General features: G+C 36.5%; 1 protein-coding gene across 1 annotated transcript in view; it reads left to right on the forward strand.

Annotated features, from left to right (window-relative positions):
* Positions 1 to 9,505, forward strand: part of ChLD3 (Chitin and LDLR binding deacetylase 3) — a 77,977-nt gene that overhangs the window by 34,694 nt on the left and 33,778 nt on the right. The gene's annotated exons all lie outside the window — the stretch shown is intronic.

Genomic DNA, 9,505 nt, shown 5'->3' on the forward strand with positions numbered 1-9,505 from the left:
CTAAGCTCCTAAAGCATTTAATTCAAATAAAATCTATTACAGTATATATTAGTGTTTAGGGGCTTATATGAAAAAAAAAAAAAAGCAAGGGCCCAAAATATGAAAGACAATGTGTTCGGGAAATGTTTCTGGTGTGCACTAAGAAGCAAGATTGAAATATACAGTACTGATAGCATGATACAGTATTACATATTAACCAAGGAATATTCACATTCTGGAGTATATTCTATAACCTGCCTTCAGAGTACACTTGCTAAATGTGGAAGACAAAATGAAATGTTTACATTAAAAAAAAAAAATTGATTGCCTGGAAAGAATGGATGCTGTGTACAGGATGAATGAACAAGAGAGCATATGAAAAAGTTAAAGATCCAAAACTATAGTAATTAAATTATTAAAGCATTATTGTGATGGATGACTGAGGAAAGTTGCATATAGCTGACCCCAGGAGGGTTTGACTGCGAATGTGTGGCAAAGACAGTAGGAAAAATATATGAAAGTTAATCACACAAGATTCATTATATAAGTTCACAGACTTGATAAAATTAAATATTCTTGATTTTTTCTTTGCCTTTAGTGTGCTGTGGCAAACTGACGTAAAAAAAAAAAAAAAAATCTGAACTCCATCAGTACTGTATTCACTTAAGAGTTTTGTTTCACATTATATTCCATTACCAACTATGGACTTGCAGTTTACAACTTTCATATGGTATTTTGTTGGTGTCCAATAGTATGGCCACCAGATCTGCAACCTGCATACAGAATTGTAATCCTGAGTTGGGTATACCATAACTCGCACAGAATTACATTCCTTCAAGTAAATATAGTAGATCATCAGTTATCTGGCCAGGTTGGATGATGGGGAAGTGGTTACCTTTTCAACTACACTAAATCTTTATTTTTTTTTTTTAACCCTAAAGGGGGGTTTCTCAATATGAGGGGATTTTGGTGCAAGGAATCAAACCTGTATTCCCCATCCTTGGATCAAATATGATTGCTTTCCATTCCCCCCATGTACTGTATAACTCCTATGATTTTGCACTTAACTTTTTTAAAATATTAATTAGATGCCAGACTAAATAAGATCAATGGATAATGTTATATGCCATATAACTTATTACTGGATAATCAGTGATCTACTCTTATGTTTGATGACCCAGTTATAACTACTCGCAATACAGTATAATGTTGTTTTGTGGAGGTTGCATTCCTAGAGGCACAGAGAATCTCAAATCAGTGAACAATGTTCCCCATGACTACAAAATGTGTGAATTTAAAAATATATTAGTACAGTCAACCCCAGCTTAATGAGTGTTTGTAGCATATACTTGCAAAGAACTGCAAAATTCTGAATTCCTCAACTTCATCTTCACCAGTTTCACATTCATTTAACGACTCCATGTGGAGAGGTGGGGGACCAACAACAAGCAGAATACTGGTACACTTGCTGCTAATCCAATGGACTGTCAATAAATATTTTCACATCACAAATTTCATGCAAAAGTAATTGGAGAAAATGAAAAAATAATGTAACCATTTTTTGCTCAATTGTAATACTGAATAAAAATGCATATTTCTTGACTAAATTGTAATAAATGTATAAGAACCCACCAAATAAGGATATAATACAAATAAATGCATTTGATGAATTGAAAAAATGAATGTAGATGCTGTAGTAGTAATAGTATGTGGCTTGCTTGCACCACTCCTCACTTATAAACCATTTGATTTGTTTCAGCTGTAACAAACAAGTTGGACAGAATTAAAATGTGTAGTAATATATTCAGAAAAAACATTGCACTCTCCGTGTGATGGAGAAAAACAATGCAAGGTTTCACATTTATACTGTGATTGGAGTCGCCAATAGTGGCCTATTTAAATACAAGCATCAATCTCCATTTCTCAAACATAAACCAAGAGGGTATTTCAGTTGCTTTGTGATGTGAGAAAGGTATTCCTAGATCCTATAAGCCCAGCCCCTTTTTACCTGACAAGCTTACTGTAATAGTCTGCTCCATCTACTTCCATTTCCTCTTGCCTTTCTACCCTTCCTCCTCACAGCCTACCGTTTCACAGTCCTCATGCCCTAAGTCTTACCCGCTACCACGTCTGTAAGTGCAGTATCAAGAAAAGTGTGAGAAATTGGTAGGTAAGCATTCTTCTGATTTGGTTCCTCAACCCAGGCAGGTTTGGCACTTGCCAAGTAACGAGATTATATTAACCTCAGTTATGTAGCTGACAACCACTGGAGTGAACAGTGATAGACATTTAAGAGACCCTATACATGCAAGGTTGTGTAGAAACTCGTCACATCAGTGGCTGACAACTCTGAAACTAAAGTGCCAACTTACTTTTATAAATATGATTTTGCAGATGTAATAACGAGTGTAAAAGGTTTGAGATGAAATTCCCTGATTAATAATAAATGCAGGCTTGAACCCCAATTTACAATAAATGCAGGCTAAAGAAAATTATGGCCAAGGTGAATAATTTCACAGGTTTCTCCCTCAATAATCAGGTCCAGGAAATTGTAAATTTACCAAGGACAGTGGCAGGTGACATCTTTCAAGATAAGCAGGAAGGAGACATATATGAACTGTTAGACAATCGTTAGCAAACAAATAAAATATTGGAGGAGCTCAATTCCCAGTTAGAAGAAAGGAAGGTAACAAGCAAGGATGAGATAGAACCTAAACCTGCACAGTTAATATCTCGAGCTATACGTGAGATGGCTCATGCTCATTATAATATTCAAGCTAAGTGCTAAACCCAGATGTCTCGAGCTATTGGCAAAGCTGCAGACTTCATGACTGTAAGAGACCCTGACATGCAGAAGCAATGCTGTGAAGCCAGGTCTGAAGCTGGTATTGATACAATATTGTCACCTGTATAAAGTACTACAGGATAAAACAGAACAGCGATACACTACAGTGATGCAACACGAGAACAAAACTAGTTTCCCTCAGTTCGGTAGGACCATGCCAACCTTTACCACACATTTCAAAATCAAGAAGTACAGTGAAACCTTGGTACTCAAATTTGTTCCAGAAGGCTGTTCAAGTGCCGATATGTTCGAGTACTGAACAAATTTCTCCCACCAATATTCGTTTTGGTTGGCTGTTATCACTAATCTTCTTAGGCCCCATGGTGACTTATTTATACAAAAAATATAAGAAACACCAAAAAATGTCAAGAGAAACAAGATCGTTCATAGTGAAGTTCTGGCAGGTCGTGTTTGTTTGGCCGAGTGCCGAGCAAGTGGTCAACTACCCAGTGATTTTATGTATGTATATTACACACGCCCAACAAAGCGTTCGAATACCAAGGTTCCACTGTACTGTATCATCAACCACAATTTAGAAGAATTATTATTATAATGAAAAAGAAGCACTAAACCACAAAGGCTAATTTAAAAGAAATAATTCTTTATATAACTGATTGCAGTGTATGTTATGAATGAATAACTCTGCACAGTTTATGAAAAACTTTTTGGGTGAACTATGAAACAAAACTTTTGCTTTTTCTTCTCTATTTTTTCCCCATACATCTTTCAGGCCAGTTAAAATAGTGGTACCCTGAGTTTCGTACATAATTCACTCCAGAAGACTGTTCGAGTGCCGTTACTGAATGAATTTGTTCCCATGAGGATTAATGTAAATTAGATTAGTCAGTTTCAGACCCCCAAAAATACACTTACAAAAGCACTTACAATAATACACTTACATAATTGTTTGAGCTGGGAGCTGTACGAAACTCGGGGTACCACTGAAATTTAATTTAAAACGGCAGTTTTCAGGAAACTAACTCCAGTGTTGAGAATCTGTATACATAATATTGTGTTTATATATTACATATAAGTTAGCCTTAAATAGGTTTGGTATCAATCTTATGCTGTGTAGTATTAGATTACATAATTTTTATCAAGATTTGAAGGTATACCAAGCTTATTTTTGTGAATCCCTGGTGGGTTTAGGGCTTGGTTTTGATATTTATTTTTTTGTGGAACGGTTTGCATACCCTATAAATTTATGAATACAACCCCCCTCAAGGAAGGTTCCTTGATGTTGGTGAGGGGTTCTTGATTTAGGGAATTAGATCTGTGCTCCAGTTCCCCGAATTAAGCCTGAATGCCTTCCACATCCCCCCCCAGGCGCTGTATAATCCTCCGGGTTTAGCGCTTCCCCCTTGATTATAATATGAATACAACCAATGAATAAAAACCAATTAAACATAACTTACGAGAGGCTTGTTTGACTGAATTCGCTTGTCAGTCACAACATATACACGTACAGTATTTCATTCTCGGCTGCAGCGAGGCTTGAAATGTTGCCACCCCATCCTGTAAGATGCCCAGCAAATGTGGTGTTGAAGACCACTTGGCTACAACAAAGTGTTTGATATAATATTATTGTAATCATAACTAGGTGCTAAACCCATAATAAAATGATGATAGACAGGTTAAGCAAAAGACTAAGATATGTTTGATGTGTACAAAATTTGTTTTTCAAGTGGTGCAAACCTGCTCGATCCAAAAGTTCATATATCTGATGTTTATGATAACGGGCTCATATCAGTTTTGAGGAGAATACTTGACACATTAAAGCATTTATAGCCGGTCATACACAAGTGGTTTTGAGCACCACATCTGCTGTATCTCAATGAAGACCTAGATGTCTAACATTTGTGGATTCAACCTTGCTGCACCTAACGCTGGAATATTTTACATTATTACTAGTGCTCCCCCATTTGGAATTTTGCTCAGTACTGATGGCCCTGTTCAAGGCAGGAGAAATGTCGGAGCTTGAACAAATACAGATATCGTTTATGGACCACGTAGACCCGGTAAAGCATTTAAATTACTGGGAATGCCTTCAAGTCTTGAATATGTACTGCTGTATAGTCCTTGTGGCTTAGCGCTTCTTTTTGATTATAATAATTGAATATGTACTCACTGGAGCAGAGGAGAGAGAGATACATGATAACATATATCCAGAAAGTACTCGAGGGCCTGGTCCCAAATCTTCACACCACCATAACATACTGGAGTAAGAGATATGGGAGGAAATACAAAATTAACCTAGTGAGAAGGGGTGCAGTGGGCACAATAAGGGAATGCTGTATCAACATTCGTGGCCCCAGACTATTCAACATCTTACCAGGAGATATCAAAAACGTGGCTGGAACAAGTGTAGAAGTCTTCAAGAGAAAACTGGACAAGTATCTTCACCAGGTGCTAGATCAACCAGGCTGTGATGGATATGTGGAGCAGCGGACCTTCAACAGCAACAGCCTGGTTGACCAGGCAAGCACCAGACGAGCCTGGCCCATGGCTGGGCTCTGAGAGTAGTAGGACTTGAAACTCATCAAAGGTATATCAAGGGTAAAGGTATATGAATTTGGCTCATTAAATGATTTACGTATTTAGAAAAAAATTTAAATGCATAAGGGTTATACAGCATTTTGGGGACTGGAAGGCAATTTAGGTTCAGTCCAAGGAAGGGTAGGACACAAGGAACTTCCTTGAAGGGAAGTATGTAATACATGTACTTGATAATTAAGAAGGCAACAAAAATACACCTACCATCCGACTTACGACCTGCTCGACATAAGACCATTCGACTTACAACCGTGTTTTGCATGCCAAATTTCTGGGAAATAAACAACTGTTTGTGTTGTACACAGTGTTTATCCTAAACCTTACAGTATAAAATACAGTACTAACAGCATCAAATGTAAAGTAAAAAATGAAATACCAAAATAAAACAATAAAATAGTCATTACAAAAATGTAATGTTGATATTCAGTAGTAAGGTTTGAATTACGTCCATTTCGACTTACGACCGGTTGGTCAGAACCGAACTCAGTCGTAAGTTGGTTGGTACCTGTACCTGTATAGAGTACGTACATACATTATTTTATTTATATACAGTTGAACCCCGGATTTTGTCCCGTGCGGATATCGTACAATTCTGATTTCAACCACTTTTTTGGGCGAAATTTTACCCTGGGTTTCGTACCTCCGCTCAGAAATCATCCGTATCAGAGACGTCCGCCCACCTGGGACGTGGCCGCTTACACGTACGTGACTCTGTCTGCCTCTGTCACTTGTTCAGTGAGCAATACTCCACGTGTTCATCCGAAACATTTCATAATAATCCATTGTTTTTTGTGCTTGTTTATTGAGTGTGACTGTGAAATAAGCCACCATGGGGCCAAAGAAAGTTCCTAGTGCAAGCCCTTGAGTAAAGAAGGTGAGAAACACGTTAGAATTCAAGAAAGAGCTTGTAGCAAAATGTGAAAGTGGAGCACATGTAGCTGAGCTTGTCAGGATGTATGGCAAGTCCAAATCAACAATCAATTCCATCCTGGCAAAGAAAATAGAAAGGAGTAAATATGCTTATGAAACAGAGATCACAAACAATCGAAGATGTGGAGAAGTTGTTGGTGTGGATCAAAGAAAAACAGTTAGCAGGAGATAGTGTTGTAGAGGGGATAATTTGCGAAAAGGCAGGGCAGTTGCATGCGGATCTCGTGAAGAAAATACCTGGAACAAGTGCTGCTGTTAGTGAATTTAAGGCCAGCAAAAGCTGGTTCGACAGATTCAAGAAGGGAAGTGGCATATACAGTGTGGTAAGGCGTGGCGAGGCTGCAGGTTCAGACAAACATGCAGCCAAAGAATTCATTGATGAATTCAAGGAGTACATAGAGGCTGAAGGATTCCTCCCCCTTATGGAGGGGAATTTCCCTTCCATACGATACCCTCTCGTTCCTCTCCTCTCCTCGCCTTCTTCCATACGCCAACAAGAGTCTTAAATAAAGGTATGTAATAGTGATTTAAATGTTCATTTATCCATTAAAATTAGTCATTTATATTTATTTCTCATTGCTTCCTGTATGTAAATCTATAGTTATTCTCTGCAAAATGTATTTTTTGTTAATATTTTTTGGGTCCACCTCTGGTGTAAATTGTGGGACCCATAGCCTCGGAGAAGTGGATAAAAAGGCTTCAAGGAAGAACATTTGGATTTCTTCCTGAAGCCGTTTGAATATTCCAATTCCCCTACCACCCCATCTTTTCATTCTTTTTTCTGATTGTCTGGAACAGATTAACTGGATTTACATTATTTCTTATGAGGACTATTACTTCGGTTTTCGTCCATTTTGGATTTCGACCGACCTTCTGGAACGGATTAAGGACGAAAACCAGGGTTCCACTGTATGTATGTATGTATGTATGTATATATATATATATATATATATATATATATATATATATATATATATATATATATATATATATATATATATATATTTATATATATATATATATATATATATATATATATATTTTAACAAGTCGGCTGTCTCCCACCTAGGCAGGGAGACCCAAAAACAAAGATAATCCCCAAATCGAAAATATTTCATCATCATTCAACACTTTCACCTCACTCACACATAATCACTGTTTTTGCAGAGGTGCTCAGAACACAACAGTTTAGAAGCATATACATATAAAGATACACAACATATCCCTCCAAACTGCTAATATACACGTATATATATATATATGCATAGGAGTTGTCGTCGAAAAGGTTAGAGGGAGGGGGTAAAGGAGGTTTTGTGGGCAAGGGGCTTAGACTTCCAGCAAGCGTGCGTGAGCGTGTTAGATAGGAGTGAATGGAGACGAATGGTTTTGGGACCTGATGAGCTGTTGGAGTGTGAGCAGGGTAATATTTAGTGAAGGGATTCAGGGAAACCAGTTTTTATATAGCCGGACTTGAGTCCTGGAAATGGGAAGTACAATGCCTGCACTTTAAAGGAGGGGTTTGGGATATTGGCAGTTTGGAAGGATTTGTGTATCTTTATACGTATATGCTTCTAAACTGTTGTATTCCGAGCGCCTCTGCAAAAGCAGTGATCATGTGTGAGTGAGGTGAAAGTGTTGCATGATGATGAAAGTATTTTCTTTTTGGGGATTTTCTTTCTTTTTTTGGGTCACCCTGCCTCGGTGGGAGATGGCCGACTTGTTGAAAAAAAAAAAAAAAAAAATATGCATGTGCAATAAGATCACAATAAACAGGTAATATCAGAAAATGCAAAACAACCACTGTGAAAGAATAGTGAAATTTCAAGCACCTTTGTGACTTCTCACATTAACAAGGGACTATAAAAACAGTACATCAAAGGAAGGCATATAAAGGGTCAAGACTACACCTCACTATCACATCCCACAATAAAGCAACACCTCTCACATGCACGATGACACCTGACTGTGAAACCCCTAATACTCTACCCAAGAATTAAAATTTATTACTTGTTTAATGTATCATTAAATTCTTCCCAAATTTTATTAATTATAAATGAATCCAATTTATATAAACCAAAGAAAATATAGTATTTTCAAAACTGCTTTTTATGAAACATGATTCTATTACATTGTATATTCCTGTTGACCATGGACTTGCTTGATACAACTTTTTCAGCCTTTTCAGAGTCAATTGGATGGTTAAAATCTCTCACATGAATAAAAAGAGCATTAGAATCTTGTCCAGTTCTAATGCTATATATATGTTGTTTAATCTTAGTTCGAGACTTTTACCAGTTTGACCGTAAACTTTATTGCAAATTTTTACAAGGAATCTTATAGACACATCCATCAGCATTTAGGGGGGAATTCTTCATCAAAAGTTCATAGATGAAGAAATATCCAAAATTTATGAAATAGCTAATGATATAAAATACCTAAGAAACGTAATTGATAAATCTTTTAAAATTGATAGAAATATACTTTTTACAATCCAAAAAGGGACAACCAACTTTATCCAACTAAAAGTACTATGTTGGTTCTCTCTTATCATGAAAACTTAGTTGATATGCCTTCTCTTCTTAAGACTTTTAATATTAAAGTTGTATTTAAAAATCTTGATACAGTAAAAAAAAAACTTTTGATAAAGAATTCCCCCCAAAATGCTGACAGATGTGTATAAGATTCCTTGTAAAATTTGCAATAAAGTTTATTACGGTCAAACTGGTAAAAGTCTCAAACTAAGATTAAAACAGCATAAATATACCATTAGAACTGGACAAGATTGTAATGCTCTATTTATTCATGTGAAAGATTTTAACCATCCAACTGATTTTGAAAAGCTGAAAAAGTTGTATCAAGCAAGTCCATGGTCGACTGGAATATAATTGAATCATGTTTCATAAAAAGCAGTTTTGAAAATAATATGAATATTTCCTTTGGTTTATATAAATTGGATTCATTTATAATTAATAAAATTTGGGAAGAATTTAATGATACATTAAACAAGTAATAAATCTTAATTCTTGGGTAGATTATTAGGGGTGTTTCACAGAGTTGGGTGCCGTTGCACGTGTGTGAGGTGTTTCTTTGTTGTGGGATGTGATGGTGAGGTGCAGTCTTGACCCTTTATATGCCTTCCTTCGATGTATTATTTTATAGTTCGTTGATAATGTGAGAAGTCACTATTCTTTCACAGTG

Source organism: Cherax quadricarinatus, chromosome 18 (assembly GCF_038502225.1).
Source record: "Cherax quadricarinatus isolate ZL_2023a chromosome 18, ASM3850222v1, whole genome shotgun sequence".
NCBI lineage: Eukaryota > Metazoa > Arthropoda > Malacostraca > Decapoda > Parastacidae > Cherax > Cherax quadricarinatus.